General features: G+C 35.6%; 1 protein-coding gene and 1 pseudogene across 6 annotated transcripts in view; both read right to left on the bottom strand.

Moving 5' to 3' along the window:
* AUTS2 (activator of transcription and developmental regulator AUTS2) overlaps positions 1-20,147 on the bottom strand; it is a 1,066,702-nt gene that overhangs the window by 608,013 nt on the left and 438,542 nt on the right. The window lies entirely within an intron of this gene.
* Positions 4,645-4,763, bottom strand: LOC118607082 (annotated as a pseudogene).

The raw sequence follows: 20,147 nt of genomic DNA on the forward strand, positions 1-20,147 counted from the left end.
ATCTAAGACGAGTCTGGCACACTTATCCTAGAAACACCATGTCAAAGGGACTGGGGAACCAATTTTAAGTGCTCCCGCTAAGATGGGACAATTCGAGTATCAATATCATAATAACACGATGAGTTGAAGCATATCCGACATGTTTAAATATACAAGTATATAATTATAAGAAAACAATAAATGAACAAATAAATACTTCATTGGTTACCTTTGGAAAACCTTCTGAAAATGAAAAAAATAAACAAAGAATCAAGTATCAGTATCTCTTAAAATTATTTAAAAAAAAAAAAGAGAGAAAACCAGACAACACATGCCTCCTGATATAAGAATAAGCTTGTGTGTGTAATGTGGAGGAGGGGTAGGGATACAGAAGAAACAAGATTATCCATGTCTTAACTGATGACGTTGGATAATAAAAACATGGGGGTTTATTTCACTATGATCTGTATTTGCATATACATTTTAAACTTACCATAATAACAAGTTTTAAAATCTTATTTCCAGGAAAGGTGTGTTCTTCTCTAATCCATATACTTACTGGCTATTCATTTTAATTGAAAGATTATGATCATCTAGAATTAGTTGTGATATTACTTTACGAAATCACTTTAGTTGCAAGCTATCAAAAACCTTAAGATATGAATTTTGACAACAGACTTCTTTCCAACTTGCCTCTTTCCATTTCAAATCCAATAAAAAGCTTTCATCAAGGCTAAGGGTCCATCTCCACCCATAAGTATCTTAATGTCTTAGGTGGTTCAGGCTACCATAACAAAATACCACAACTTGGTGGCTTATACAACAGAAATTTCCTCAAAGTTCTGGAAGCTAGAAGTACAAGATCAAGGTCCCAGCACAGTGTCTAGTAAGAACTTACTTACTGGCTTGCAGACTCACAGGAACAGGAAGGGGAGAGAGAGCTGGATCTCTAGTATCTCTTCTAATAAAGGACATTAATACTATCAGGGCCCTGCTCTTATGACCTCATTCAACAGTAATTACCTCCTTACCCCAAATATACATGAATTTCATTTGAAATTGGGGGGTGGGAGCATGATTCAGTCTATAGCATTTAGCAACCTGTATATCACTAAACTTAGCATCAACTAGTGACTATTTCATACTAGGTAGGCTACATTACTTCCATGAGGACAAAAATAAAGTGGATTATTAGCAAGCACTACATTTACACTTTTTTGAAAAGCCACAGATATTTCATAGGTGGGACAGGTCTTACAAATGCGTGTTCTAGAATATTTAAGATTCCTATTACAGACTAAATGGTGCCCACCTAAAACTCCTATGCTGAAACCCTAACTTCCATTACTTTAGCATGTGACTGAACTTGGGGTGAGGGACTTTAAAAAGATAAGTGATTTGAAATGAGCTCATTAGGGAGGGCCCAAATCCAATCTGAGTGATGTCCTTCTAAGAGCAGGAAATTGAAATGTAGGGAGAGACACCAAAAATGCACATGCACAGAGAAAAAGCCACATGAGAGCACAGTAGGAAGGCGGCCAACTACAAGGCAAAGAGAGAGGCCCTAAGAGAAGCCAAACCTAGCAACATCTTGATCTTGGACTTCGAGTCTCCGTAACTATGACAAAATAAATTTCTGTTTCTTAAGTTACCAACTCTGTGCTATTTTGTTATTGCAGCCCTAGCAAACGAATATAATCCTTTCCTTTAGAGCACAAACATCTTGGTTATTGTTCCCATCTTAGAAGAGAAGACAAGGAAGCAAGTCAAAACAAAGAAATCCAGCTGTCTTTCACTTTTTTCATTCCTATTACAAAAATTTCTTGAAAACATTTTGTTCAGCATCTCTAATTCTCCTCCTCCCATTCTCTGTTTAACCTGATCTTGTGAGACTTTTGTCCCCACATGCATGAAATTGCTCCTCAAACTCAACAACAGGCCATCAAAAGCATATGCAGAGCTCGGGGGAAGAGACCCCAAAACTTGTGTCTCAATAGTTAAAGATGTAAATCAAGCTAATTTTGTGTTACATGAATGCGTCTTAGTCTCAGATCTTGCTTAAATGAATGCTTATAAAGACAACACAAACCAGGTTTTAATTTAGAGTTCTGTATTCCTTGAAGTTTCTTGATGGAATGTGACAGTGCAGAAGAGTCAAGCCCTGGCCTACTGTTCTCTTCCCATCTATAGTTTTGTCCCACATCTCAAGAAGCCTCACCTGCACATGTGATAACATCCCAGCCCAACCTCCAGATTGCATCCACGTCTCCCACCTTATCTTCCTCCCACTTGCCATCCCCCCAATTCAGTCTTGGGCATATGTGCAGCTGTGGTGCAGTCTGCTCTCAGGACGATGAACTAGGAAACAAACACTAAAAGCCAAATTGAGGATATCTGGGCTAGGAACTGAAGTCCCAGATAATCAGTAGTATGGTACAGAATGAGAGTAGTGAGCTCCGAGTAGGCATGTCCTTGGTCTTTTGAATTCTTCCACTCTCTGAAGGGGCATGGTTTAGAGAGGACCAGAGCAGGATTCAGGGCAAAAGGACCCCTTGCCTGGCTTTAAAGGCAGTACCAGATCATTAACAAGCTATAAATGTGAGACCTAGTAGTCACTGTCAAGCCTTACCTTACTGATCTATCTACTAGCACCATCTGATACAAGTGATCACTCCTCATCTTTGAAGCAGTTGCCTCACTCCTGCTTTCCCTCTGATCTCTCTGGTAACTTCTTATCAGTCTCCTGTTAAGTATGGTGGACATCCTTCCAACTCTTAAAGGTAGGTTCCCCAGGGCTCAGTCCTTGGACCTCTTCTTTTTCTCTGTCTACATTCACTACCCATGATAATCTCATCTAGCATGAGATGAGCATGATAATTTCATGCTTTTAAATACTACCTATGTGCTGATGATGCCTAACTTGTATCTTTAGCCCTAATCTCTTTCCAAAATTTCAGTCTTCTAATCAAGCTGCATCTTACAATTTCACTTAGATGACTAAAAGCAATATTCTCAATGTTGCCAATTGTTATTAATAGAAACTTCACCTTTCCAATTGCTTAGGCAAAAATCTTCTTCCTCTCTACAGTTACCGCTCTGCTCAGTGCTACCATTGTCTCTTGCCTGAGTCATGACAATAACCTTTCTATCTGATCTGCCTGCCTGTGCTCTTGCCTGCTACATCCATGCATCTTCCAAGGAGAGAGAGTAATCCTATAAAAATGTAAGTCAATGTCCTTATTCTTCTCAAAATTTTTCAGAATCTCTCCAATACCTTCAGAGTAAAGACCAAGTTCTTTAGATTGGCCTAACAACAAGGTAGCCCAACTCCATCTTGTTTCCCCATTATGTCTTTATCTCATTTTCTACTACTCTGTCTTGCTCACTCTGTAACAATTTTATTTGCTTCATTACTGTTCCTAAAATAAGCCAAGCATGTTCTCGCCTCAGGGCCTTTGCACTTGCTGTACTGTCTGTCTGAAATGTTCAGCCCTCAGAGGGCACAAGACTTACTATCTCCCTTTTTTAGATCTTTATTTAAATGTCATTTTCTCAATGAGGACTTCCTTGATTATCCTACTTATAATTGTAATTTTGCCTCTACTTAATATATTGCAATGTAGTATATATTTTACTTATTTTATTTGTTCTCTGTCTCCTCCAACTCCTGACCCCTCACCTACACCACTACTAAATTATAAATTTCAGAAAAAGCAGGATTTTTATCTGTTTTGTTAAATGTTGTATCTGCAGATTCTGAAACAGTCCCTAGAATTTATTAAATGCTCAATAAATGTGTTTAATTAATCAGTATGCATTAACTTTTAAGGTCTACAGCATGTAAGTTGGACTATAAAATCTCCCACAAAATGGCCATTGGAGCTATGAACAAAGTGTGACTGCATCATAAAAAGCTAGTCTTCTAAAATTGGCCAATACAAAGAGCTCGAAAGCTTAGCTGTAGCATGAAAAGCAGCATGTACCCTAGTGTACTTGTGGGCTTTGTGATCATTCAAAAATCAGCCATTCTTCAAAAAGTGCTATTGCTAATTTTGTTCCTGAAACAGTGATCATAGCTAATTTAAGATATTTTAGATAGTCAGGTTATAAGATTATAAAATGAAAAGTGGCATATAATTAGTTAGTTTAATAACTCTTCATCCTGGCATTTGAGAATTTTAAAAGTACTTGTTCAGTAAAAGGTCAAAAACCACTAGCAAGAGAAGTTAATAGCTCTCTTAGTATTATACATGCTTATTGATGAGATTGCCACTTTTAAGTAATTTGGTTAAAATGAAGCATTTAAAATCCTATGTATTTTACCTTCTAACAAGTGCTTTAAAAAGTCCTTATTTTTAAAAATTGATCCAGCAAAAACCTTTTCCAACATATTACACACAAAGGCAGAAATATTTAAACATGTGTACTTCCAAATACTGATTTGTTAATAACAACATCATTTATAAAGGAAACCTAATTGGTTATAGAAATAAATATATTCTTCTGAGTAAATTTTTAAATAGAAAGTACTTTCTAGGGAGGTGTAATGTTTGTTTGTTTGTCTGTTTGTTTTAGGCAAGATAACCCTTGGTTAACCTCACAGATTGCAAGGACCTTGTCAGCTTACAATCCCTTTTTTATTTTTTATTATTATTCTTTTTTAAAAAAATATGGTACCTGGTTTTCCTAGGTGGCCTCCCATCCAAGTACTAACCAGCCTCATCCCTGCTTAGCTTCTGAGATCAGACAGGATCAGGCTTGTTCAGGGTAGCATGGCCGCAGATGGTATGCTTTTTTTTTTCCACACCATAAAGTAATGGTTTGTGCGACCTCCAGTACCAGCACATTCCACTGGAAATAGGAGCATTAGCTGAATTAAAGGCCCCTACATCCTACATTGTCTTGCATCACTTATTTACATCATCTGCCTGGCCTCTAAGGAACCTGAATCGGAAACTCAGGCTTTTCAACAAATTTGGCATGATTTTAGCTGATTTACATAAATTAGTAAAAAAATAATTTGACAGTTTTTTAAACTAAACTCAGAGATGAAAAGATAGCTACTACTAGGCTTCTTAGAAACATAAATTGGGATCCATGCAAAAGGTAGATTAGTTTTCTCCATTGTGTGTGTGTGTGTGTGTGTGTGTGTGTGTGTGTGTGTGTGTATGGCAGTTAACTAGAGATTAGATGACACAAGCTGAGGTTTTCAATTTGAGCATAAAAATTTAAACGCACCAATATTTGATTATCAACACAGAGGCAAAGGCTAGTAAATGAAGAGTTTGCTCCTGGCTCTTGCAGCTATAGTGCTAACATATACTCTCCATCATACCCAAAATACCTCACTGGTTCCATGTGACCAAGAAAGAAAGCAATGACTAGGCTTACTATACTGAACAAATAAGCAATCTTCAGATTATATCTAAGAATCACAAAAACTTTGTAAATTAAATTGCACTTCCCAATTTACGGATGGAAAAACCAAAGCTGAAAAATACAAAATAATCTGAGCAAAGTCACAAAAGGCAGACAACAGCTGAGGCAGACGAGAACCAATGCCAGCCTGATTCTACAAGGACTATAGCTGTGAGCTGTTATACAGAGCTACAGAGTATTGGAGGAGGTACATGTCCTTAGAATTTAAATTCTTAGCATACCTTCATCACTCCAAATGGCTAATTCTTTCTTGATCTTGAATGTAAAATAATCAGCATGTTCTAAGGGTGGTCTTACAGTTTAAATCAACTATAAAACCAGCTCTATGTTCATTTTGATATCTTGTAAAAAGATACTTTAAAAATGTAAAAAAGAATACACATAAAATGTGCACAGCAGGTAGGGGGGGAAAAAACTACAGTTATTTGGGACATTAGCATGTTTTAAAATTATTTTTCACTTTCACATTCCAAATTCCCTAAACTCCGAACAGATCAAAGTTTTACAGATTATCCCTGAAAACAAAAAAAGAAAAAAAAAAAGACAAGAAACACAAATTAATAACTATTTAAGCATTCTGTTTCATCATGATAACAAACAGATGGTTTTAATATTCTGGAGGCTAATTCCTGAACAATTAAAAACACAGCAAGACATTAACATCTAATGAAACATTTTAACTACCAGTATATGCATCTGCCATTAATTCCCACACAGTAAGGTCTTGGATCTCCTCAATCTGTTCTTTATTAAGGAAAGTTTTTCCACTCTGAATTTAGTGAAGTAGAGAATTAACAACTGTTTTCAATCAGCAATCAGCAGGATATTTCACCAATGTATACTGAAACCTTGTACACTATCAGACTTAAATTTATTCTTATGATGGCTCTGATGTACACACATTTGCAATTTAAGAACAGATACAATTGTCTAATTAGGTGTCCCCCCCCCACACACACACACACAAAACCCATGTCACATTAGCCCTCTGGTGTATAACAGAAACTCTCATTGAGCTATTACTAAAAAAAGATGTGTTTGTTTAATAACAGGTAACTTTTGACTCAACTTGTCAAAAATATCCTATACTTCTCACTCACTGTAGTGACATATAAAGGCAACAATCACAGAACTATGGGGACAAGTGGATGTATCCCATTCCCAGACCTGGCAGGTTAAGACAGCGTGACCATGAAGCTGCTTTCATTTTTATGACAATGCTGTATACATGTGTTTGCTGTTCTACAATTTTCCAATAATTGTACATAATTTACCTAATTTAATCATCACATAAATCTTCTGAGGTAAGAAGCAAAGTAAATCCTTTTACAGATAAAAACTAAAATTCAGAGATGAATGACCCAAACAAAGACACAGAGAGAGCAGTGGAGAATATGATCCCTGGTCCTTCGCAGAATGCTCTGTTCACTGCTCTTGAGCAGTGACAACAATATGCTACACTAATATACAGATTCTTACCATAACAACCTGTGAAGCACACATACATAATAATTACCATTTTAAGGCTAAGTAAGTGTAGGCCCATGTTAACCCAAGGTAAAACAGAAAGGTGGAATTAGGATTCACAGGCAGGCCTTTAATCCCAGAATCTCTATTACTCCACAATACTATGCTACCCTCTGGGGTATCATTATCATTCATGGGTAATGCAGACATGTCATAACCAATTGCAGTATGTCTGTTCTTCTAGGCAAATTACAAATCTAACATTTTGTAATTTAGTGACTTAATATTTGGGGGTAAGCAGTTAGCAATTTAGCTATAACTAATTAACTTTGTAATAGAAAAAAAAAGAAAATGCCATCCCATTTTGGTTATTTTTATGAACCTATCTCTCCATTATAAATAACCAATATAAAAAGTGGCTGAACCTTAATGTATTAAATGTATTAACCTAGAAACTAAATTCTATAGAACTATCTTAAATTTATTCACAGAATGACTAATAATGGAAACACTCTTTAATACAGGTTTTTGTGTATATCACATTAGGCTCTGACAAGCAAGTGAAAATACAATTTCATTTACTTAGCAATCTCAAGAAATTTAGATTAATTAAATGATGAGGTTAAAGAAAAAAAAAGCCTCTAATCAACTGAAGTTATTTTTACTTATCCAAAATCTACATGTGTCAAGCAGTTCCTGGCTAGCTTATAACTTAACTGTTACGCTTAGTTCTGAGTATTTAGTGTATGATTATTAAAGAGGAAAAAAGTAGAAAAGCATGTAGACTAGCATACTTGTCAAAAAAGCCCTGCTAAATTCTAGTGCTTATGTCTATAATATAAATATTTGTATATGTATACTACAGGCTGAATGTTTGAATCCTTCTCAAATTTATATGTTGAAACCTAATCCGAAATGTGATGATATTAGGAGGTGGGGGGCCTTTGGAAGGTGATTAGATCATAAGGGTAGAGTCTCAAGAGTGGGATTGTGTCCTTACAAAAGAAACCCGGCAGAGCTCTGTCAGGCCTTCCACCATGTGAGATAAGGGGAGGAGTAGGCCATCTATGAACCAAAAAGCAGGCCTTCGGCAAACACAAAATCTGCCTGAGCCTTGATCTTGGACTTTTCAGGTTCCAAGACTGTGACAAATAAATTTATGTTGTTTGTAAGCTACCCAAGTCTACAGTATTTTGTTCTAGCAGCCCAAGCAGACTAAGACAATGTACATGTAATCTAAGCAAAGAAACTATAATACCAGAACTATCTACATATCTAAAAAGTTTAAACATTGCAAAGTAAAAAGACTGTATGGGTCTCTTACTCCATAGTTCTTTGGTACTATACAAAAGTTTAATGATATCTTAAAATTGGTATGAGTAAATAAATATATGAATCTTTTTTTAAAAAAAATACAAAATAAGTTTGGGATTTTTCCTAACAGTCAGGAAAAACACAGTATGTTAAATGTAACATTTGTCCAATACTAATCCAGAGCAATAATATGGAGACAATTTCTAAAATGAATAAGAGGATATATTTAGCCATGGAATAACTAGTCATGCCTTCCACCACGGGAAGAAAATTCAAGTAGGGAGAGAAAGAAAATATTTTTAGTGGAATGATTTTTTTAGTCCTATAGAAAAAAAAATCTCTCAAGACACCCTGAAAAGTCTTTATGGATACATATTCACTGCCTATTTAGGAGAAAGATGGTGGGGGAGGTATCTGTACCTTTTTTTTTTTTTTTTGGCACTTCTTATGAAAATTCATAAGCCAGATGGTATTCAATAAATGTAAAGAGCTAAAGAATTTAGTTTTATAGAAAAACATCAATTAGCATAGGAAAATTAGCAATTAAGCAATCATTACACAACACATATCAATATTACTAACAAGTGAGCATATACACTAAATTTCTGACATGAACTCTTTTAAAACAAGTATTTTTAAACATTGCTATTTTCCTGTAAAAACTTTATCATCATAGCTGTTCCTGAGTACCACAACACTTTACTGCCCTATTGTAACAAAGTTCTTCATGGATCTCCTCATAAACTATATTAGCTCCTCAGCAATTGACCTGTGGCACAATGTCATTTTCTTTTCCTACTCAAAGCTTTTAAAATTTATCAACTTTTTCTGTACTCTGCTCCTCTTGAACGAAAGTAGAGAGCCATTATGACCCTCTACTTCCACAGACTTTGTGGTCAAGTCTACAGGGTAATACAGTAAGAAGAGGTCTATTTAAGCTCCACTCAAAGTTCCATCTGTAGGACATCAGACAAAACCCAGAAAATATACATGCACAGAGATAATTTGTGAAAAGATGGATATAACCAAGCATTTTTGCTAACACTGTGAAGATAAGAGACTCCAAAAGACATTACAATTCAAAACACTAAGGGGATCATGAAGTTCAGTGAGACTTAGAATAAGCACACAGAGGTACTGTACACTGATATTTCTAAAATATTCAAGATGGTCACCAGAGAAGAGAGTCACCATTGAAGCACATTTTAATCTTATAAAATCTTCTTGTTTGAAAGTTGACATCTTCTAAAACCCTGGAATACCATTTTAAAAATATATAAATATAAATATATATATATGCCATTTTTGCTGCTTTTCCTTTAACCCCCAATTTTCTGTGACACTTTACTTGCCACCAATATGCTTTTCAAACATAGTTTCAGATGAAATCCAGATGAGTGGTATGGATATATATGTAAATAACTGAAAGGTGAATACTGCAGAAGAACAAACACTTGTTCAAATTACACCTTTTCATAATTTCTGTTCTTAAAGCTAATGAAATGTATCTTTCCACTGCAGTGACTGGAAATATTACCAGAAAAAAGTGTTTGCAGATCCGATTTTTCTAGAGAGATCTTTGAAATTTAAACATAATTGTGAAATATCCACCCTTTTTATTTAACATTAGACAGGGTCTGTAATTGAGATAGAACAAATATTTCTGCCCTATAAATGCAAAAGGTCTTCCTAAATTAAAATTTCTGATCTGTGTGAAAGAATTTGCTACTTCCTATTTCCCAGAATCCTTGCCATCATTAGGACAGGGAGCAGACCATTTATGGTGAAGCAGGTCCAAGAAAGGCAAGGACAAGAGGATCCCCACCAGCCAAAGTCACTAATCAGAAACCTGCTACTCCAGGGTTACTTCTAGAAGAAATCTGTCAAGTGAAAAACAGAAAAAAATGAAGGAATATGTTTAAAACCAAGAATTTTAATCTAAGTTGAAATTTTCATCCAAAGGTGAGAGTACATGAAAATTTATCTTTAAACTTCAGATTCCACAAAAAATAATAATTATACACAATTTTGGAAGTTGAATACACAAGAACATGTACCGGATTCCCTTTCTTACCTCTTTCTCCTAATTTCCATGCTAGATAAGGTGGGGCGGCGGGGGGAGAGTTTTGTTTTGTTTTGTTTTGAAGAAATGTTGGTGAGCGTTCGGAAATACTCTAAGGCCTAGGCTTTTGTCCATGGCTTACTGGCTAAAACTCATGATGATGAGTAAGAATTTACAGTATGAACAACCTATGGAATTAAAGCAAAACACATTTGAGAATAGGAAAAAGTAGTTTAAAACCTCTGGGTTCATGAGGTCAAGGAAGACATGGTCTATAACACCAACTGCTAAAGAATTGGAAAGGTAAAAAAAATCATCCCTCTCTCCCTGCCACCTACTTTTTTTTTTTTTTTTTTTTTTCTTCAAGGCAGAAAACCTAGTGAAATTCCCTGGCTGTCAACTACTGGTACCCCACAGCTAGCCATGGCAACAGCTGCAGGGCTCTGTTGTAATAAACTAGAACAATTTAATAGCTTTTATTGTTCTGCAGTGGTGTCTGAGCATAGCCACTCTCCCCTCCTAGGACTCTAGGGCCCCGCAAGGGCAGCAATGAGAGAAGATCTCATTTACCTAAAAGCACTTATAAATTTTTAATTTGCTTTAACAAGTAAATTAACAAGTCCCTCATTCAGGCAAGTTTTATGGCTTCTTGCCACTTGGGGAAGGCCGTAAAAGTTTTATAGATAATCCAGAGCTACTGAGACTGCTCATAATAAATTGTCTGTTTCCTGTTATTTTATCAAACCACTGGGCTTCTAATGACTTAAAGTCACAGTTCCCTTATATTCACGCTTTTTATGAGGCCATATTTATAAACTCCAAAGAATACCTTAAATTATACAGGGTCCTTACTAATCATTACAAAGATTTTTTTTTTTTTAATGGGAGCTTACTTTAGCTCATGCCTTGCTAATAAATGCTGCAACATGTTTTAGAGACAGCATGCTGATTCTACATATTATTTAAAATGCTGCCTTCGCCAGAGTTTCCATTAGCAAACACTTTAAGGTAGCTGCAATCTGATCTGCTCTGTACAGCCTCACCAATATTTCTGCCCACTGGAGTGTGGTGCTTTCTGGGCTGCTGCATTTCATCCGAGAAGGGAGCAGCCTGATGACTATGTGTATCATGCATGGTGAGAGAAGCTGAGCCTCAAATGTCTGGACCAGAACATGACCCCGGATTAACATTAAATTTAGCTCCTGGTTACTAACAAGCCATTCAGACCTGAATTAACCAGAAGACAGGGAGGTAGGAAGGAACAGGAGCAAAGGCACATCTCATTCAAACTTTCCACTCATTATCCAGTGTCTATCAGCTACAAATGGGGCTGGCAATGTACAGAATACACAGAGAAATAAATATTCAAATTGATTCTAAGCTAAAACACTTATTCATTGCACAGATATAGTCAACACTGGAAATCAATGACAAAGTAAGGAGAATTAAAAATGCTTTCAAATTCAATCTCTGATAATATGGAGTTAGTAAAGTGCTAAGTGGCCCAGTCTGCTTTGTGATGACCTATTTTAGAAATATTCTTGTATACACATATGAACACACAAAGTACAGATCAAAAGGCATATATGTGGTCTTTCAATTTAGTCTATGTAGGGATAAAATCTTAGGCAAGTCACCTACCTCCAAGGACAGAATAAGCTATGTAAGGCCTTTAAACAAAACGATGCAAAAGACCAAGAGATCACATCACAGTTCATACAGATACAACACGCACTACAGGATGCACACTGAGTTCTCGTTTCATTCGTATTGATTTCCCCCTAGAAAATACAACTTCACAGATCAGTATCACCCAGGGTAATCTCGCATGAAGGTTCATCGTTTAAATAACAATTGTTCTTGTGTGGCTTTATATTTCTAATTCTTACTTTAATTATAGTACTCTGTTCAATGATGCAGAGTATGAACCTCTTGACCAAGGTGTCAGAACACGGTCAATGAGAATGCATTCATAATGATTCCTTTCAATTTCATCCCTCTCTTGGGGGAACAAATAATACAAGATAGAAGACACAAAAAGAGGATGCATGATAGCAAGGTTAGTGTCAATGGTGCCACAGGTCACATTCCAAGGATGATGTGTACATGTTGACACCAGTTATTCCGCCTTTAGAAAAACTTCATTTCTACCCTAATATCAACATTATATTTTTCTGAAACACGATTAGAGAAAAATATATAATTTCAGGTTTGTACATAAACTTCAAAATTATCTTCCTTCTGCTATTCTTTCGGTTTAAGGAAATGGAACATAGTTAGCCTCAATAAGCATTATTCTCTCTAGAAAATGTGAAGTGGTAACAGTAGAAATAAAACAGACTCATGTGAGTATAGTCTCTTACTAAGAATTTTCACATATATGATTTTATTCAATCTTCACAGTCCTAAGAACCAGTAAAATTATTTCATTTTGCAGATATGAAACTGTTCAGAGGGGCTGACTAGCCATCCCAGTTCACATAGCTAGGGAGAAGCAGGCTAGCTCTTGAACCCTGCCTTGTGAAGATACCAGTGAAGGGGATGATATAACAGTATCTTCAGTAATTGCATCAGGGTATATGCGTATATAACAGAACGTTGTGCTAGAATGTGACCTTGCTGTCATTAGAACTGTGTGCTAAATTAATATCTAGAGTTATGTGGATCAGGTGGCTTTGCTCAATTCCATAACCAAACACGGTTTCTTTATTCCTTGGAAACTACAAACCGCTGGCTTCAACAGAAATTAGTCAAAGTGCTTAATAAATTTTGATTGAATACAAAACCAATATAAAAACTGTCAGTACAGTTAAATTATTAATTTCAGTCTCTCTATAACAGCTTATAAACTACAGTAGAACCAAGACTATATATCTTTTTTTTTTTTACCATTATATCTCCAGTGCCTAACACAGTACCTGGCATATAAGAGATACTCAATAAATGTTTGCTAAATTAATGCATTATATTCATGAATGACATAACTAGCTTAATGTTCATTCATTACCATTCCTAAAGATATCTCTAAAATAGAGAAGTGTAATATCTTCTCATAATGAGCATTATGGAGCATTATTTCTGGATATGAAGAAAAGTATTATTAAGTAGGTTCCAAGATTTCTTGGTTTATGTCTTTTATGTGTGTATGAGTATACACATGTCTACAAAGAAAGCCTTAAATCACGTAAACCATAAACACACACACGTACGCACACACATACACACATCCTTAATCTGTGATCTAATTCTCAAATTTACTGGTGACCGCCCTTAATTAATCAAAATCATTAAAAAATATTTCCCCAGCCCTCTGCTTGTCTGTAGCAGGCAGCTTGCCAAATGTAGTTTCCATAGAAGTGAATGAGATCATGCCTTGGTTGCACCTAAGTCCTTTAGAATTCAGGAGTTTTTCAGTTCACGTTTCAGGTTAATCTTTTCCTTTCTTTAAGAACAGAACATCCTCTTTGCAGATCTCCCTGAGGGCCTGGTATTTGCAACATCAAACAGAACACACAAACCATTGCACCCACTTCCAAAAGCCTATTATACTGTCAACTGGCTTCCTAACTGCAACCAAGGGAGAAGGCTTACACGCCTAAGCTTTTTTTTTTTTTTTTTTTTTTTGGCTGCTGGAAACTATCCACAATTTCTCCAAGCTACCACTGCACTTTGTTTCACTAAATAACTCCTAATAAAATGGGCAATATTCCAAGGAGGAAAAAGGCAACTTGAACTCACTATAAATCTCACCCTCCTCCATTTTCATTTCTTTCTCAAACTTTCAGTTGTTGGCAGGCTTTGAGGATCAGGGACTGTCATGCATGGCTACCAATGACTCTTTTCTATACTATGTAGTGAATCATAATAAAATGCAGACCCACAAAAAACCAAGCCCAGAGCAGGGCAAGAGTTGGGGGCAGCACCTTACTGTGCTGCATGAATTATGTTTTACTATTCACGTTGAGATGCCTAGGAAAGGCTGGAGTAAAAAGAGAGAGGAAAACAGGCATAGACAAGTTTTTAACTTTCAAATCAAACAAGTGTGTTCTGCATGTTTCCTTTGCTTCTTTAGAATCAATCCAAAGTAATACAAGCCCAAGGGGAATGTGTGGCTGCCAGTCTGCACCAGCAGGGATTCACCTCCTTAATTGTTAACAGAGTTCATGAATGTGTGTTCCAAAAGGACACACTAGTAATGGGCCCCAAGTAGCTCAAGGCTTGCAGAGCATTTGGAAATATACAAAACAAGCACCCATGGCATACACGCAAATATGTATATAAATACAAAAATCCCCCTAGGTGGAACATTAAACTATTTATCTCCTCTAAATGTCAACATGTTCCTTTTTCCTTCCAGTAAGTTTTTTACATTTGGTTACTACCAGGAAAATAGAAATGTCCTCAAAGGGCCGCACGTCAGGGAAATGGAAATGAGTGGCGGACAAGAGGGGAGAGCACAGAGCGGCAGGCAGTGTGTGCTGTTCTAAGAGCCACACACACATCTGTGTGTCCAAAGTGAGTCAAATCACAAAACTCTGTGATTTCCTCCATCTGGCCCCAAATCACTTCTTCCAGGAAGGCTGACTTGTCTTGACCTACCTATGAAAGCTTCAATACACAAAGCAGTATGTCTTCCAGTCACTAAATCAATTCTGGGTAAAGTCCTCAAAGCCTGTTGAATTTAGATACTTGACAGAAGTTCTATATTCACACACTGACATACTCTGTAAACAGCTTACGTGTTCTCTGCCACCTGTGTGCTAGCAAGGGTCACATTTTTTGATATACAATCTCCTGGCCTTAAGACAAGGCAGCCTCGAAGCTGAAAAGGGGTGACTGTGTGAAATGCATTAGACACAGCTCACCTGTACATGCCCTTCATGTCTCCTCATAATTTCCTTTTTCTCTATTCTGAGATAATCTTTCGACTTACAAACTGATAACAAGTGTATCCACTGTGGATAATTTTTTCCCTTTAGAGAAGGTTTTTCTCTCATGCAAAGCCTACCCATAAAAGTAAAGAAAGTAAGACAAATGAATCATTCATCTTGTTAAAAAAAAAAAAAAAAAGAATCCAACTAAAAATGTTGCCTAGATCCATGGGTGTTACTGAGCCAAGCAGAGATAACCACCCACAATTTTTGACTTTTGATTTTTATTTAACAACTCATGTGTATAACCTCACTGAATAGAGGCCACAGACCTGAAGGGATGCAGCTGAAGTTCTATCAAGTTGGAAGGTTATGTCAGCTGCCAAGCCTGGAAATGGAGCCCTGCACAGCAAGAAAATGGTGAGAGATTGGTTACAGCCATAAGTAATTGATCTGTCTGAAAATACGGGCTCCGAATCATGGGATTAATGCTAGAGCTCCAGCTGGGCTGCATTGCTCATTTCCCTCTAGCTCCCTGACAACAAAGACATGCCTCTTTCTCCAGGGACAAGAAATTTTTATTAAAATCTTTATATAACTTAGCAGCAGAGACTCTGCAAGAGCATCCTAGAGATTTGGGGAGGAGGGGAGGTGCAGCCATCATAAGGAAATCATCCCACCATTCTTGTTTGATCTTGTTTTCATTTCAAAGGTCGCCAGCCTGCTTCCCATGGCCAAATGTACTTGCCCCTCAGCTCAGCAAACATGGAGAGGGAGCCCTGCTAGTGGTGCGCTTAGCTGGAGAGAAATGGATGAGCAAGCGGCAGAGAGCTTGCAGGGAAAAATAAAGTGGGAAGGCATCCAAAACTGCAGCTGTGCTGGCCCATTAAAAAGCTGAAACTCATTTCTGCTGTTCGACCTCATGCTTATCACCACATAACTATTCATCAAAGAAATTTCAGTGCAATTAATTAAATTATTCCCATGTCTGTGCCACAGAGTCGTTATTCCAATATCAGCTTTCACTCACACTCTCTTAAGCTCATGTCTGCATGCCAAGTCACTACTCTGGGGTTGTCCAGTCTCAATAAAGCTGTGCTCCTCACCACTCACACAGGCTATCATTTCTCTTTTTTATTGCCATTTATTTTCCACTAGGATTTTGCTGCCAGTATATTGGCAGGACTTCCAGTATATGGATGTAATGAAATCTACCACAGACACTTAACACGGGGTCAGGATGGAGCTCAGCTCATGTGAAGCTGTAATATAATAAACAAATGCTTTCAGAAGGAGGATTTTATCAGCTCAAAAATAGAACTTGGTATCCTCTGGTACCAAGTGCAGAAAAAGTTGGAGTCTTTTGAAAATTCTTGTGATAATTAAATTTATGGCTAAAATATGCCTAAAATAGGAAATCTGAGCTATAGTACAGATTTCTTTTCAGCTGTCAGAGCTGGTTTACTAAAAAGGAAGAGCATGAAAATGTACTGCTGAAACTATGCTTTTATACCACCATCTTCTTAGTCACAGACCTATAAAAGGCACACTCATGATTTGGGGGATTTGACTATTGCCTGTGGAACTTTTCTCTGCTAATACTAATTTTAAAAACTGGAGTAGGTATATTAATATTAAACGAAGTACATTTTAGAGAAAAGAATATTTTATAATAAGAGTCAATTCATCAAGAGAACATAATCTTAAATGGATATTTATCTAATAACAAAGCTTCAAAATAAATTAAGCAAAAACTGATAGAACTGAAAAGAGAAATAGACACACATACGAATAGAGTCAAAGATTTCAATAACCCTTTCTTAATAGTTGATAGAATAAATAGATCACCAGGAAAGCTACAGAAGATTTGAAGAACACTATCAACAAGAATTGACACTTATAAAATACTCCAACAATAGCAGAGTACACACATGGAATATTTACCCAGACAGACCATATTCTAGGCTCTAAGTCTTGATAAATATAAAAGTATTCAAGCGATACAAAGTACATCCTCTGAAAACAGTATTAAATGAGAAATTTGGAAGTATTTTGATTTAAATAAATACGAAAACAGAGCACATCAAAATCTATAGAATAAACCTAATGCAGTGCTTAAGAGGGAAATTCGTAGTGCTATCTTTATTTGAAAAGAAAGATTTCAGATCAATGCCCTCAGCTTCCACCATTAGAAACTAGGAAAAGATCGAATAGAAACAAAAGAAGAAGAAAGAAAATAATACCAGAAATCAGTGAAAGAGAAAACCGAAAAACAATAAAGAATATCAATAAAGCCAAAAGCTGGTTCTTTGAGAAAAATCAGTGAAATTGATAAATTTTTAGCCAGACTAACCAAAAAAAGGGGGGGGGGGTGGAGAAAACATGAATTTCTAACATCAAACATTACAAAGGTCACATCAGAGCAGATTCTAGAAATATTAAGCAAATATGTAAAATATAGGAAGGAAATAGTATAAACAATTTTAAGTTAATAAATTTGAGATGGACAAATCCTTTGAGAGATACAAGCTACCAAAGCTTACTCAAGAAAAAATGAAAAACCTGAACAGTCCTTCATTTATTAAAAAAAAAAAATTGTAGTTTAAAATCTTTCCATCAAGAAAATTATAGGCCCAGACAACTTCCCTGTTAGAACCTACTGAATATTTAAGGAGAAAATATCAAGTACTACACAGACTCTTTCAGAAAGCTGGTTTTCTATAATGCCAGAATTATCCCAACAGCAAAGCAAAAGTAACTGAAAGAAAACAATGACAGAATAATCATATACTACCAAATACAAAGAACAACAACAAAAAAACCCCACCACATCATGATGGAATGGTGCTTATCTCAGGATAAAAGGTTGGTTTAATATTTGCAAATCAATCAGTAAAATTTGTCATATTAACAGGCTAAAAAAAAAAATGGTCAATAGATTCATAACTAGCATTTGACAAAAATCTAGTATCCATTGTTGAAAAACAATTTCTCAGCAAACAAGAAACAGAAGGAAGCTTTCTTAACTTCATGAGGGCATCTGTGGCAAACCTATGGCTAATATTCTAAATAGTGGTGGGAAACCAAAGACTTTCACTTAAGATCAGTAAAATGATAAGGATATCCACTCTTACCACTTTTATTCTACACTACACTGAAGATTTTAGGCAGCGCAATAAGATAAGAAAAAGAAATTACAGGTGTCCAGATTTAAAAAGAAGTAAAACTGTCTGTAATTTACAGATGACATTGCTGATTATATGTATAATACAAATGAATCCACAAAACAGCAACTAGAACAGATAAGTGAGTTTATTAAGGTTACGGGACACATGATAAATATATAAAAATCAACTGTATATGTATATACTAGCAAGGAACCATTATTAAATGTTATTAAATAATACCATTTATAACAACATAAAAATATGTAGTGATAAATCTGACAACAGATGTAAAAGATCTGTACACTGAAAACTACGAAGCATATTTGAGAGAAATTAAAGAAAACCTAAAGAAATATACTACATCATGAGTGAAAAGACTCAACATTGCTAAGAAGTTAACTTTTCCAAAATTGCTCTATACATTCAATACAATCTAAATCAAAATTCCAGTGGGTTTTGAAGAAACTAACAAAGTGATTCTAAAATTCATGTGAAAATGCAAAGGACCAACATAATTTTGAAAAAGAAAGAAGTTGGACGATTAATACTATCTGATTTCAAGATATTGTAGAGCTAATATATTATAAAGTAATCAAGACATGTGGTATTGACATGAAGACAGCCCAGGTTTAGGAAATTTTTCTTAGAGAAGGGCCAGATAGTAAATATTTTAGGCTTTGCAGACCACATATGGTCTCCGTCACATTTTCTCCTTTTCTTCTTTCTTTTGTTCTTTTTTTTTTTTCAAACTTTCAGCAATGTAAACCCTTGCTTAACTCAGAGGTTATACAAAAACGGGCTATAAGTTGTATTTGGCCCATGGTAGTAGCAACCCTAAGATAGACAAATTGATCAATGGAACACACTGAGACTCCAAGATTAGACAAACACAGACAACTAATTTTTGACAAAGATGCAAAGGCAATTCAGAGGGAAAAGCACGGTCTTTTCAACAAAGGGTGCTAGAACAATTTGATACATATGTGCAACAAGGAAAATGAATTCAATACCTTTCATGATATACAACAATTAATTCAAAATGGTGAGAGACCTTAATGTTAAATTTAAAAGCATAACTCTTCCAGAAGAAAACAGGAAAAACCTTGCAGCTTTGGATTACAAATGATTTCTTAGATAGGACACCCAAAAAATAATCCAAAAAAAAAAAAACCTCATAAATTAGAGTTAATCAAAATTTAAAACTCTGCTTTTATAAGACACTCTTGAGAAGAAAAAGATAAACCACAAGCTGGAAGAAAATATTTTCCAATTATATATCTGATAAAGTTCTTCAATCCATAATAAAGAACTCTTGGAACTAAATAATTCTAAAAAACAACAGTCTATTTTTTTAATTGGAAAGAGATTTGACAGATAGTTCACCAAAAATGACATACTGATGACAAATAAACAAATAAGCACATGAAAAGATGTTTAACATCATTTGTTATTGGGTAAATGCAATTCAAAACCACAATGAGATACCACTATCCAATTATTAAATGACTAAAATGAAAGAGACTAATCATCAAGTATTAAAAAGGATATAGAAGCAATGGAACTCTCATATAATGTATGTAGGTATGTATAACAGTATAACCATTTTGGCATTTTCTTAAAACATTTAAGATACACCTACCATTCTACTCTTAGATGTTGAACCAAGAGAAAAGAATGCATATTGCAATTGTACATAAATATTCATAACAACAACAACAACAAAAAACTGGAAACAACCCAAACAGTCATCAACAGGTAACTGTGTAAATAAATTGTGGTGTAATCATAGAATGAAATAATACAAGCAGTAACAAAAAATGAACTGTTAATATACATCATGATATGGAT

The sequence above is a fragment of the Rousettus aegyptiacus genome, unplaced genomic scaffold, assembly GCF_014176215.1.
Source record: "Rousettus aegyptiacus isolate mRouAeg1 unplaced genomic scaffold, mRouAeg1.p scaffold_m13_p_8, whole genome shotgun sequence".
NCBI classification, from domain to species: Eukaryota; Metazoa; Chordata; class Mammalia; order Chiroptera; family Pteropodidae; genus Rousettus; species Rousettus aegyptiacus.